The following is a 14,225-nucleotide window of genomic DNA, read 5'->3' as shown; positions in this document are numbered from 1 at the left end:
AAAGGTACACTTGTAAAAATATCTGAATCATGATAAGAAAAAAACATTTTCTTTATTTCCATGTGTGCTTGAATGCTAAGATTCTATGCTCAATATTTCTTAGACAATTTCTATATGCACATGTGCCCCTTGTTGGTTCCTCAACCTCTATTTCAATGACGTCTAAAGATTCATCAGATCTTATGATTAAAAGTAGTGAAGGATTGGTACATGAATGGGAGATGGACTTTACATTGTTTGCCCCTGCACTTTAGGATCTGCAAAACCAAGGTGGGTTCCCCTTTGGGACACTAAGTGAAAATACTTGACATAATTACATCATAGTGTCTAGCAGATACAAGGCTTCATACACATTGACAAGGATTTATAAATTGCATACATGTCTGAAGTGGTACTTGTAATCTTGAAAATTTTGGTATGAAGAAAACAAATAACTAAGAATAACTTACAGTTTGCTTGAGATTTGTCATTTTAAGATTATTTGTGGGTTTGAAGGGATGTGCAAAGACATATCGATGCCTACTTAGGGATTACAAAGTCACAATTCTATGTAGCATTCTGTTTTAACACTCAGCATTTCTGATGGTCTTTATATATTAATAAAAATTATTGCCTTACAATAATATGACCTATTGATGGCTTAAGTTCGTGTAATTCTACTTTATAATCCATGCACAACACAAACATTCTTATTTTTCCATGAAAGAGTTATATGCTATTTTTTGAATAGACACTAACATAGAAAATAATTTAACACTGCAAATGAGTAATGAAGAATACCACGACCCTTGATTGTATTATTCAAAGAAATGTTACATTGCAGAGTGGAGACAATTACACAAAATAGCTTGTAATCATATACTATTAATCAGAAACAACAATGCTATTACAAAATATTTGTAGACTTTATCACTACGCTCATCCTAGGATAGACTTAAAATGACAACATCTTGTGTTTTCCAACCTCCTTTTTACCAATGAAATACATTCCTTTATAAAGCTCATATATGAGTGACACTTCTCACTTTTACATTTGACACAATTGACATTGTTTTAACAAAATGGGTACAATAACTTATAACTCTCAACTGTTTGGGGGCATCCTTCAACAGTTTTCCAACCTCTTTTTTACCAATGAAATACATTCCTTTATAAAGCTCATATATGAGTGGCACTTCTCACTTTTACATTTGACACAATTGACATTGTTGTAACAAAATGGGTACAATAACTTATAACTCTCAACTGTTTGGGGGCATCCTTCAACAGCTCATTTCTAGCATGAAGAATTAATTATAGCTGAAATATTCCTCGACTGCTTGTGTTGACAAATTGGCCATTGCTGTTGTTTGTAGCAGTGGAGAGTGGATGTGAAGGCACTCCTCTCCTAAGACCACAGGGATTGCCAATCATGCGTTGGAGTTGTGACCATAACAAGTACATCCATCTTGGATTCTTGGATGTGAAGGTGTGCACGAATGAAGTTGACCACTTAAGATACTGTCTGAAGATCATAATAGTCAGCCTAAGCATTGATAGGGATCCATCTGCAACACCTTGACACAAGCTAGAGACTTGACAACAAGATGGAGATTAAAAATAAAAGGTATTATCACCTTCTTGTGGAACCTAGTCACCAAGAAAGATAAGGACAAGATTGATAACCAGTGGTCACTTTTTGAAGGCCAACACACCACCCATACCCACCAGCATGGATAGGAGAATATCAAAGGCTATTGGAGTGGAATCGGAAAGAACCCCTTTCAAGATGAAGTTTGAAAAATTGGCGAGCTTCCTAGGGAAAAGATTGAAAAGTTTAAACTCCTGCACTCCAAGTGAATGCATTATTCTCTATTAGAGGTCCTTGTTGTGGTCTAGAGCCTAGTTCAAGGGCCAAGTGAACAGATCAACTTCTTTTCGATTCCACACATTCGTAGCAGTATTGTTCTCTCTTGAGGTAAGAGAATTTGGAATACCCCCAGAAATACTAGGGCACCATTATGATTAATCTTTCAAAATACTTAGCAAAACACTACTCTTATGATTGTATCGTATATTTAAGAATGATTTCCTTTGGAATACTTAGCAAAACATTACTCTTATGATTGTATCGTATATTTAAGAATGATTTCCTCTGGAATTAAGTTCTCCTTTTATAGCAAGATTCTAAGGTTAACCCAGCCTTTGATTAGGTTCCCAATCCTGGTTAGCTACACCTAATCATCTCGTATCCAAAATTTGTGCCATTTGAATATTTGCAGCGCCTTGAAATGCTGCACACATGCCCAAAAGATTTTACAGAGCCTTAGCAACATGAAAAAATCAATGTCACACTCTGTACTTCTAGCCATGTAGCATATGTTAGACATTTTGTCATTCATGTCAAGTGGTTTTTGTCAAGCCTATGTTATTCATGATAGAGGATTACTCAAAATGTTATTGGATTGAGTTTGAAGTGCTTTTCGAGCTACTATTTATTCATTAGATTTTCTTAATTCTGGTTGACTTGCTTAAGGTGCTCGAGTTGCTTGAGTTGCTTGAGGTGCTTGATGTGATTCAGCTGCTTGGTTGTCAGCTTCACCTAGTTGAATGCTTACTTGAGCTGGGTGTGTGTGGGGCTCAGCTGGTTGAGTGTTTGCATCAATTGTGCAAGTGCCAAGTGTCACTTGGTCAGCAGTTATATCAGACATTACGCCATGTCATGGGATGAATATTCAAAGCGGCATGTTTTATGAGAATTATGTCGACTATCTTTGGAGGTGACTTTACTACACAAACCATGAAGTACGCAAACCTTGAGAACTGGTGACGTGGCTGGAACATTAGCTTGATAAATTGTAATGCCTTTGTCATGTAAGGCGACTTTATTGGTTGCGTGTTTTTTTCTTTAAGGTAATATATTTTTAAAAGCACAATTCAATGAATCATCTTTTTTTATGCCTTGTTGGCTATTTCCAAGGCCACGATCTTCTTTGTTTGTGTATCGTGGGTGATTTGAAAAGGCTATTCCTCACAAATTTTGACGATGCTGGAACTTGTCGATTTAGAATGTCAGTCATTGCCTGCCGTAAATGAGTTTACAGTGGCACTTGTCTTAAAAAATTTATCGATAGATTTATTAACTAAAATGGCTGTGCGTTGCTGCTGGCAATTGGTGGAAGAAAAATCGTGTTTGCATCGTGGGTGATTTGAAAAGGCTATTCCTCACAAATTTTGACAATGCTGGAACTTGTCGATTTAGAATGTCAGTCATTGCCTGCCGTAAATGAGTTTACGATCGCACTTGTCTTAAAAAATTTATCGACAGATTTATTAACTAAAATGGCTGTGCGTTACTGCTGGCAATTGGTGGAAGAAAAATCGTGTTTGCATGGGCTGTTGAAAGAACAAACTCTCCAGATATTCGTATAAAGGCAAAAACGCATGATATTAATGAGATTCAATAGCGATTTCATATATGTCCTGTACATATATGATATAGATGATGCTAAGCCTTCGTGGGAATTTTTTTTTAAATTATCGAGAATTAATGCTTCCATTTTTGTGCACAGACTGGTGTATGTGCATGGTTCGTATTTTGAAAAGGGCTAGTATCGTGCCGAGTTTGTGCTGTGAAGACAGTCAGAGAGGGGAGTCATGTTTTTAAAAAAAAAAAAATGAATGAGAAAGACTAATCTGGGGGAAGAATCGTACTTTGGAGGAGATATACGTTAAATTTTTGAATTGATTATGCACTGAAGTTTTCATATTATTTTTTATCTGAAACTGTTTGTGGGAAAGCATCAGGTCGGTCTGGAGGTTGAGGGATATACAGAGTTTTTGTCTTCATATAAAGGGTAGCTGTGCGCAGTCATTTGGTGTAGCATCGTTTGAAAGAATAGATTACTGCTAAATAGTGAAGTGAATGTGAAGAGTTTTTGATAGCTGTTTTTGGACATCGTTTGGAGGGTCGACAGAAGTAAAAAGGGTGTTTTGTGATAGTGCTGGATATAAAAATATGGTGTGTTTTTTTTTTATAAAAATAAAATCATTTGAAAAAGATGTTTGGTTGGAGTCAAAAGAAGCGAGTATGTTCTGTGTATCATTTCACAACAAGGTGTTATTAAGATTTAAGAGCTACAACAACAGAGTATGGAGAGGCCTGATCCTGTGAAAAGCATTTTTCTGATATAGAGCATTTTAGTTTTCACTACGAGCTGAGAGAAAGAGGTATATGATCAAAAAAGTTACAAGGAGACTTTTATGTGGGGCTAGGTAGATGTTGATGTGATGATTTTCTGTTAAGATTGAGATACAGTTTGATGATTGTATAAGCATGCTGGAACATTTAGACATGAGCTGTTTCAGAGTAAGTGTAATTTTCAGAATGGCAAGAGTTTGAAGTGCTGTGTAAAAATCTGATGGAGTGTTAATAAATTTCTTTGTTCAGGAGTTGGTGCTCAAGCTGGGGTTGGTGCCTCAGTATACTGGAGTTGGTGCTTCAGTTTTTTAGAGTTGGTGGTCAGTGTTTGTAATCTGGGTTGGTGCCCATTTCTTCTTAATGAAATCTATTTGATGTCAGGGATTTTTACCCGAAATGGTTTTCCACAAGATACGTGGTGTATGTATCTTCATGATTGTTCTTTTCATGTTTTATGTGGTTTTAGGTTATTAATAGTAAAACAAATCTGCAACACTGAAAGACAAAAAGACTTGGAAATCTAAGAAGAGTCTTTATTCAAAATAGAAGAGTGATTCATCTAACGGAGGTGATGATGAATCTCTGAGTGATGAGATCTTGTTCATGGCTATGGAAGAAATTCACACAAAAACTCCAGAAGATGAAAGTGATCTTGGAGAAGAAGATGGTGAAGTGGATTTGGTATATGTGCATGGTTTGTATTTTGAAAAAGGCAAGTATTGTGCTGAGTTTGTGCTGTGAAGACAGTCAGAGAGGGGAGTCGTCTTTTTTTTTAAATAAATGATTGAGAAAGACTAATTTGGGGGAAGAATCGTATGTTGTAGGAGATATACGTTAAATTTTTGAATTGATTATGCGCTGAAGTTTTCATATTATTTTTTATCTGAAACTGTTTGTGGGAAAGCATCAGGTCGGTCTGGAGATTGAGAGATATATAGAGTTTTTATCTTCATATAAAGGGTAGCTGTGTGAAGTCATTTGGTGTAGTATCGTTTTGAAAGAATAGATTACTGCTAAATAGTGAAGTGAATGTGAAGAGTTTTTGATAGCTGTTTTTGGACATTGTTTGGAGGGTCGACAGATGTAAAAGGGTGTTATGTGATAGTGTTGGATATAAAAATATGGTGTGAGTTTTTTTAAAAATAAAATCTTTTGAAAAAGATGTTTGGTTGGAGTCAAAAGAAGCGAGTATATTCTGTGTATCATTTCACAGCAAGGTGTTATTAAGATTTAAGAGCTACAGCAATAGAGTACGGAGAGGCCTGATCCTGTGAAAAGCATTTTTCTGATATAGAGCGTTTTAGTTTTCACTGCTAGCTGAGAGAGAGGTATATGATCGAAAAAGTTACAAGGAGACTTTTATGCGGGTCTAGGTAGATGTTGATGTGATGATTTTCTGTTAAGATTGAGATACAATTTGATGATTGCATAAGCATGCTGGAACATTTAGACATGAGCTGATTCAGAGTAAGTGTAATTTTCAGAATGGCAAGAGTTTGAAGTGCTGTGTAAAAATCTGATGGAGTGTTAATAAATTTCTTTGTTCAGGATTTGGTACTCAAGTTGGGGTTGGTGCCTCAGTATACTGGAATTGGTGCTCAGCTGGGGTTGGTGCCTCAGTATACTGGAGTTGGTGTTTTAGTCCTTTAGAGTTGGTGCTTAGTGTTTGTAATCTGGGTTGGTGCCCATTTCTTCTTAATGAAATCTATTTGATGTCGTGGATTCAGTGTTTCTTGTGTTTCAATCGTGTGGTGACAGAATGTGTTGCAATCATGTGGTGACACCTGTAAAATTGCCTACATTATTTTCCATTCACCTATGATCGAGTTTGAGCCTAATAGAAAAATGCTACTTTGCCCTGGCCTAGCTGTTGGGGAGGATACATGTCAACAGAACACATCAACACAACTTTGGGTTTGGAGTATCAACAAGAAAGTGTGCTGTGAAGGATTTGGGTGCTGCAATGTGTGCTACAATTAGGAGCATCCACATGTAACACCCATTGTCATGAACACACATAAAACAATCTCATTAGGCTCAGTGTAGAAATGGAAGGCAAACTCAGTCATGAAACTCTTCTGCAAAGGAACACCGTGTTCAATAGAAAATCACCACTTGTCACAATACTACAACACCTAACCCATGTCCATCTGCATAAAGGACAAACAATGATATTTTGAACCAATGAAACAGTCCTCCAAGGATATGCATTTGGTAGGTTCCGCTCATGATGAAAGTGATCATTGAGGACACATGTCATTACAGTGTGAGAGTGCAACCTTAAGCATACATGACTAGCAAGAAATTGTGTTGAGAAGTGCAAGCACACTGCAATCAGAACTCAACATGTGGATAGCAAGTGGGGGCACTGAATATATTAGGTGCATACACTTTAAGGTATGCACATTGGTTATTAAGGTAAAGGGTTTGACTGGTAATTCATATGGGGGGCTGGTAAAACGACGTCGTTGGAGACATCAACAAAACTATGCAAGGCACTTTTCATAGGCTTAACAAGTCATCGACGAATGAGAAGCTTAAGGCATATACGTTTGAAATGAAGGCCAAGGGATTTAGGATATTGGATAAACTCAACATGGTATGATTGTTAAAACTATTGAATTTTTTGCAAGGCTTAATGCCTATGCAGTTAATGCATATTTTTTTGGTTGTGAATCAAACTTGCATTTATTTTCTATGTTTATGTGGGCATCTCTCTACACATTGTTTTTGTGACTTAGGTGTGTGTGACAACATAGGTGTGCAATATTTCTGCTCTTTAGTTGGCTCTATTAGGTGTTGCAACTAGGGTTTATGCTTGTTTCACTTAATCAGATTGCCATTTTATGGTGTTATTTATCCATGTCCATGTCACCTAATTTGTGTGATAACTTCCTCACTTTTTAAATGCTTTTCATTGGGTGCAGTTCACTCAAATATTTGCCAAAATAAGGCATGATTTTATATTTGGTTGTGTGAGCTGAAATGTGCATTTTCTATTACCATTCATTTCCATCCAATTCTTGGGTGCATTTTACTCTTAAAATTGACTACCAAATGGTGGAATTGTTGCTGACAAATGCCTTGATAAAGTGTGCCACATTGACAGCTTAGAATAATGCATTTTCCTTGGGTGCTATTTCCATATATCATTGCCATCACTTGGACGTGGTTTCCTTTGATCATTTAAAGTTTAAACCTTAAACCTCAAGCAAAAGTCTACCAATACTTTGCCACATTTGCTAATTGAGCTTTTTCTCCCAAGACTTAACCATTTTGTTTTCTTTTTCCACTATTGCTGTCATCATCAAGAAGGACTTAATCATTTTAAACTGTAATAATGAAACATTGAGCAGTTTACAAAAATTGGTTGTAGAAATACTAGACCTTGACACAATAACCTTGCCACTATAGGAAATGACTATTATTGACCTAATTGAATACATAATGATGACAAATGGTTGAGAAGTAGACATCAAGTAGTACAAACACTGAGTTTTGAAAGTGTAAAACAGAATGCAAAATAGACTACTTCCCATTCAAGCTGAACCTATTTGAATCTTTCTCCTACAATAGACAACATCTCTCTCATAGAGATATGGGCTCCCGAATATGGTATCTAAAACATCTAATTGAAAAACATTCTACAATCCTCTTCATAGCAGCTTTGTTCTTAATCAGTCAGAGTTGATCAATACCCAGGACTTCTTTGATTGCAGTTTAACGCAATCTTGATTGAATGACAGATTTTTTTTCAGCCACACTTCAGCTATGGGCCCTCTAAAGGCCATTTTCATTTTTTCTCTTGGATTAAATAAAACATTGGCTCCATAGAAAAGATGGGCATGTATGTGCCAATGCTAACACAAAACACAAACCTAAAAACAAACAAGGCATTTGTATGATCCTTAGCGCCTCACTTTGATTTATACATTGCATGCAAAATGGTCATTCACATGTATCAAGGCAATGTTATTTAACCTTATCCATCATAATGATGAAAAATGACCTAAGTGAGGGACCTTAGTTTGAAATGATTTTATGAAATCAAAGGAAATTGTTTTCCTTAATTGGAATCTATCACTAGTACTCTCCAAAGCACATCTGCAATGCATTATAGTTTTCAATAAATACCTCATTATTAGAGTAAGCCCCAGAGTTCGCCAGGAAATCAGCCATGGACTTTACTTCCCTATAGTAATGTTGGATCATGAGTACTTTAAAATTAAAAATGATCTAAAAATATTCAGCCTTGTCTTAAAATACTGTTGATCTTGCAATTGAGTGACAGCTTTTCAGCAAAGTGTTATTTCGCAATCAAAGAGTCGTCCTCGATACAAATTTGGTTTACTCCTGTTGTGGAAAGTAAGTGGAGGTCTAAGATGATCACTTGAGCCCCTGCTTCATTATTAGTTCCATCCAAAAGTCTTCTATAAGTTTCAATGAATGATTCTTGACTATATCTGATAATACACCTAGTGCTAGGCCTCCCTGGGTTGCCTCTTGAGGCTCATCAATGTTTAGGTGAAATTCCTTGGAGGACAGATCCATTTTGCTTAATTCCTTGGAACATCATTATAACAAAGCCCCAAAGTTGGCCAAGAAATCAGCAATGGATTTGCTTCCCCATAGTGTGTTGTTTTTTGTAGCACTTTCAAAATGATCTAATAAAATCCAGGCTTCTCTTAAAATACTGTTGAATCTCCAATTGGTTGTCAGCATTTCAGCAAATTGTTATATTACAATCAAAGAGCTCCCTTAAATACAAATTCAGTTTAAGCTTCTCGTGAAAGTAATCGGAGGCCTAAGATGACTGTTTTGAGTTTCCACTTCATGATTAGGTCCATCCAAAAGTTTTTTATAAGCTGTAATCAACGATCCCTATCAATCTCTGATAACACACCCAGCAGTAGACCTCCCTGGATTACCTCTTGAGGCATCATCAATGTTCAGCTTAAACTTGTTCTCTGGAGCAGGTATCCATTTTGTTCCGTTCCTTGGACTTTTTGGGGGCTTTAACCTCTGAAGTATCATTAATGGGAAAATATATCAATATTATAATAATATTGTATTTGTAAAGTATATAACAATAATATTCTATATATAAAGTTGAAAAAATAAATATACTGTAAATATTGTATTTTATGTTAATAATATATAAATAGTTTATAATAATAATCCCTAACCAGATATATTCATGATGCTCGACTACGAAAGTCTAAAATAATTTTTATAATTTTATTATTATGTTTGCAGCTAAACATAATATTATAATAACAATTAACATATACTTATGGGTGGGTTATGTTTACAACTAAGTTGTGTGAGCGTTTGAAGCAGAGCCTTTTGATTCATTTACTTAAGTTGATCCATAACCAGTTGGGAGTTTATCCAGTAGCCAAGGCAGAGGCATAAATAGTAGTGGGGGCAGTAGATTCTCTCTCTCTCTCTCTCTCTCTCTCTCTCTTTATATATATATATATATATATATATAACTAAGTAGAGGGCATTGTTAATTTGTTTTCTGTATAGTATGGGATTCTTGGATGGTAAATCTCAGGTTTGTTTCTCAACCAGTTAAGATTGACCCTGTTCAACTGGTATGCTGAAATCTTACAGCTGGATTGAATCCTTAACTCAGTGCCAGTTGGCTGTGGATTGTTCAAGACGAGCAAGGATTGATCGCATTTTTCAGAAAATACTAAATATAACGAGGATTATAAATTGAATTTTTATTCTGACATTCATTTAAAAAAAATGATCGTTTGAAAAGAAAAGGTGTGATGCAAGTATTGTCATTGATGTCAAATTAATTGAAAGCAGGAAGCATCTAAAATGACATCACAGAAAGAATGAAAGTATCTAAAATATATCCTAGAGTCGGGTGTTGGTTTGGAAGTTTCCTGGCAAATCAGCACGATGAAGCAGAAGATTACAGTGAGCATGGTTCGTAGCTATATCATTATCTGAAGGCAAAAATAGAAATCAAATGAAAACTATTAATGGAAAGACTTTATAAATAATCCGATATAAATATTACCCGATATATAATATGGAAAGACTTTATAATTATCGGCAAATATATTAATATAGCGGCAAGTTTATTAAAGCGAAAAAATGTTTTGATGGTGGATGTATTAACCAAGTATTTTTTACGGCACTTCATGAGTGTTAATATATTGAACAATATTATCGGCGGCACACTTTAAATTAATTAAAGCGGAGATAGATATGGAGCGGCAAAATTAAAAGTGAAAAATAAATCTCGACAGCAAAAATTATTAAACTTTGTGTTTTGCGGAACGAACTTAATACCGGCTGGGAGAAAATAATATCGTAAATAAATTACATACCTTATTTTTACAATACATATTATCGGGCTTCATTAAGTTCGGTGGTTTGTTTATTATGAAAAGTATTGTCTAAGGTATAGTGGCATAAGAGTTTATTAATATAAACAAAAGTGTTTGGCAAACAAATACTCCCCTAAAAAGTTTATTAATAGAATTTAACAAAAAGAAGTTATTGAAATATTGAAGGATATGACTTTTCAAACTAAAAGTCATGTTGGTTTGCAACCGGTGGAACTAGCACATATATATATGAATTTTTAAAAATGCTTTGAGAAGGATGTTGATATGTTGGATATATATACTTTGTATAAAACTGTGGATTTTTGAAAGTATATCTCACGTAGGTGAAGTAAGAGGTGTGCAAAGAGAAACATGAACAATCAATCCTAAAAGAGCGTAAGTTTAGAATATAATAGCAGATATATAAACTTAGCACATGCAGATTTGAAATGAAGAGTAAGGCAGATTTATGATCAGCTTACAGCAGATTTAAGAAAGAAATTGTGACATATTTGTATGAAGATGTGTATGCAGATTTAAAGAGTGTTACCATTGTCCATCATCCATTGTTACAGCAACATGTTCAAGATGGAAAATTAGATTTGTGAAGAGTGAGTTGGTGCTCATAATTTCAGCAGAGAGAGTTGGTGCTTCCAGTGGGTTGGTGCTCACAAAACAGAGTTCGGGGGTTGGTGCTTCCAGTGGGTTGGAGCTCACAAAACAGAGTTAGGGAGTTGGTGCTTCCAGTGGGTTGGTGCTCACAAAATTGTAAAAGAACATAAATATATAGCATTCATTTTCAGTGGTTTTCTCCAGCATTGGGTTTCCACTTAAATCTTTGTGTTATTGTGTTCATATGCAAAATTATTTTTAGTGATTGATTCTATCATATAAAATATTGAATTGAAAAGTTTCATTATATTGATTCACCCCCCCTCTCCGTATAACTGTGTGCTCTTCAAGGTGCAGGGGTCCCTGCCTGGGTAACCCGGGTACACTTACAGCATACCTGGGAAATGTCCAGATAATGCTCAGGATAGACCATTGGATTATCTATCCCTAGACCCATTCAGGTCAGGTAGAGGAAATAGGGCTTGCAAACCTGGTAACATAGATATTTGGCATAAAGGAAGACATTACATTTAGAGATTTGAATTGCAGGGTGCTATTTTGAAAAGAACTTTGATAAGCTCGGAGTGGGCAGCTACTATTATTGTAAAAAGTGTTTAAATCTATTTGTAGATAAAACGTTCTTTGCTCTTGGAGGAACAATGGAATTTAATCATTGTAACTTTTTTTTAATGATTGTACGGAGAAATAAGTGGTTTTAAAGAGAAACAAGGTTTATTCCTATGCAATATATTGTTGTATGGGTGCATGTTCAGTGGTGCCCACCACCCATTTAAGTACGTTGTTGGTGATCTAAGTCATTTTGTTCTTCTGAAAACTGACAAAAATGGGTAGCTTTAGCACACAAACACATCAGAGTTTGGACATGACATTCAGTATGGTAAATTTAATATCATTTAATGGGCTGTCACTCAACATATGAATTGCACCATTTTTTGCTGTCAGTCTTGCCACATGGCCAATAGCATCATGTATCTCAAGATTGTAGAGTACCCAATCATCTCGAGTTTGCTGCTGCCTATAAGATTGGGTGTATTGGTTCGGTGACAATTTTGATCGCAAGTTAGTGCAACTATATCATAGTCTTTTTGTTGCTATCAAATTTAGTTTTGGTTTGTTGAGAGTTTTGTTGTGGAGCAAATCAACTATCTGATAATTTTGTGATTTTTTAAGTGGACCATCTGTCTGATAGGAAGGAAGGTGTGTCAGATCATTTGAACCATTTTCACAAGTAGAGGATTCATTTGAGGTAGAGATCAATGTGGTTGGGTATTAGGTAGATGCTTATACCTCATGTATAGGAAGAAAGATCAGAGGTTGATGTGGAGTGAGGTATACTCCCATTAGAATGGTCATGTTAGCTGACTGCAGGAAAGGCAGTGACACAGGGTACCAGAGTTGTCAACACAGGTTGATTAGCACTAGGGTACAGTTGCTTAGTTGGTAGTTTGCAAAAGTTTCATCATCTAGATTGGTTTTGGTAGTTGGTCATGTTCAATTGATCTTTTTCACCCCCTTGGATTGGGGGGTTTGTTGGGTCTATGATCCAAAGTGTGATTAATGTATATTTTAAATTAGTTTATAATTTTAACAAAGGGTGGTTGTAATCAGCAAATTGGAAGCTTGTCAATGGGGAGTTGCCTGTAAAATGCTTTTAATGCCAAAAGGTTGTAATCAAATAAAATGGCATATGATAAAACTTTTTAATGTTTTTCTATTTAACTCTATTCGTATGTGTAATCTGTGTTTTTATCTAGGCCTGAATTCCATGAACATTTTGATAAGCACATAGAAAACACTGAGAGGGAGGGGGGGTGAATCAGTGTTTTAAACTTTTCAATAACTTAAGCAAACCTAGAAACCAATCAACATATGATATAAAAATGTAAATATAACACAAGACAAGAACTCAGAAATTTTTTTTTCTTGTGGAAAACCCTTTCGGGTGAAAAACCACGGAATAAAAACTTCCTTTTAATCTTCAAAAGACAGGCACCAACCCAGATTACAATCAGAGAGAGCACCAACTGAGAACATCAGAGGCACCAACTCTCTTCTCAGCTCCAACTGAGAACATCAGAGGCACCAACCTCACATCAAGAGAGCACCAACTCAAACCAACAAAAAATTGAAACAAATTTCAGTACCAATAATCTCTGAATAACATTCAGTCGGCACAATAGATTAATTCCTTATAACTCTCTGTTCCTCATCTTTCAGGAAGACAATGCTATTCAACACTATACCCCAAGTTCTATGCAACTCCACTTTCTCTTCAAACTGTAGCACCTCAACACAAATGTATTTATATACTCATGCCACTAGCTCTTTCTTGCTAACACAGATTGTCACATCAACACACAATCTCAGATCAGATCTGTAGTATATGACAACAATCTGGAAGTATCTGCAATGACCCACGAGATTGTTAAAGTCTGCATATTTCTGTGTATCGAGTGACAAACCAGCTGCTACAGGAATTTAGTGATTATGCTGTCAATACTCCTCGAGCCTACGAATTTCCATCAAAGCCAGAAAAACTATACGCCTAGGAAAGGATAACGGATAATATGCTGCTCACTCCAAGCTCTACTCCCACACACTTTGAAAAATATCAACCGGTCCTCAAAAAACCATTTTCAGATGTGAATCAATATTAATATCAAGCTGCACGACTTTTCTGAGAAAAACATAAAAACACTATGCATGCATACAACCAAAAATATGGAAGTAACGCCCAGCCAGCATTGCCAAGATTCGTTTTTTAAAAGATATATATCAAAAAGAATTTATCTAATCATCTCCTCATTAGACTTAGCAAGCACAACTTCATAAGAAATGACTCCCCGAAAATTTATTTCAAAGGTCAAAGATTTAACTCAGTAACGCACAGAATTCAGAAAATATTTTATTAAAATTCCTTTTCCGTTAACATCACCCACATAAAGATCACGATTTAAAAAAAGAAGTTATTCCTGAAACTGCCGCTGCATGCTTCAGCACAAAACGCATATAGATTAAAAACTTTTAAAGCACCAACCACGTATCTTCAAAAATATTGA

The 14,225-nt window shown here is 35.6% G+C and overlaps 1 protein-coding gene across 2 annotated transcripts in view; it reads left to right on the top strand.

Annotated features, from left to right (window-relative positions):
- The window catches only part of LOC131072693 (DEAD-box ATP-dependent RNA helicase 28), a 125,942-nt gene that overhangs the window by 18,810 nt on the left and 92,907 nt on the right, over positions 1 to 14,225 (top strand). The gene's annotated exons all lie outside the window — the stretch shown is intronic.

The sequence above is a fragment of the Cryptomeria japonica genome, chromosome 5, assembly GCF_030272615.1.
Source record: "Cryptomeria japonica chromosome 5, Sugi_1.0, whole genome shotgun sequence".
Taxonomy (NCBI): Eukaryota; Viridiplantae; Streptophyta; class Pinopsida; order Cupressales; family Cupressaceae; genus Cryptomeria; species Cryptomeria japonica.
Note: the sequence above shows the minus strand (reverse complement) of the source record. Positions and strands in the feature narration are given on the sequence as shown.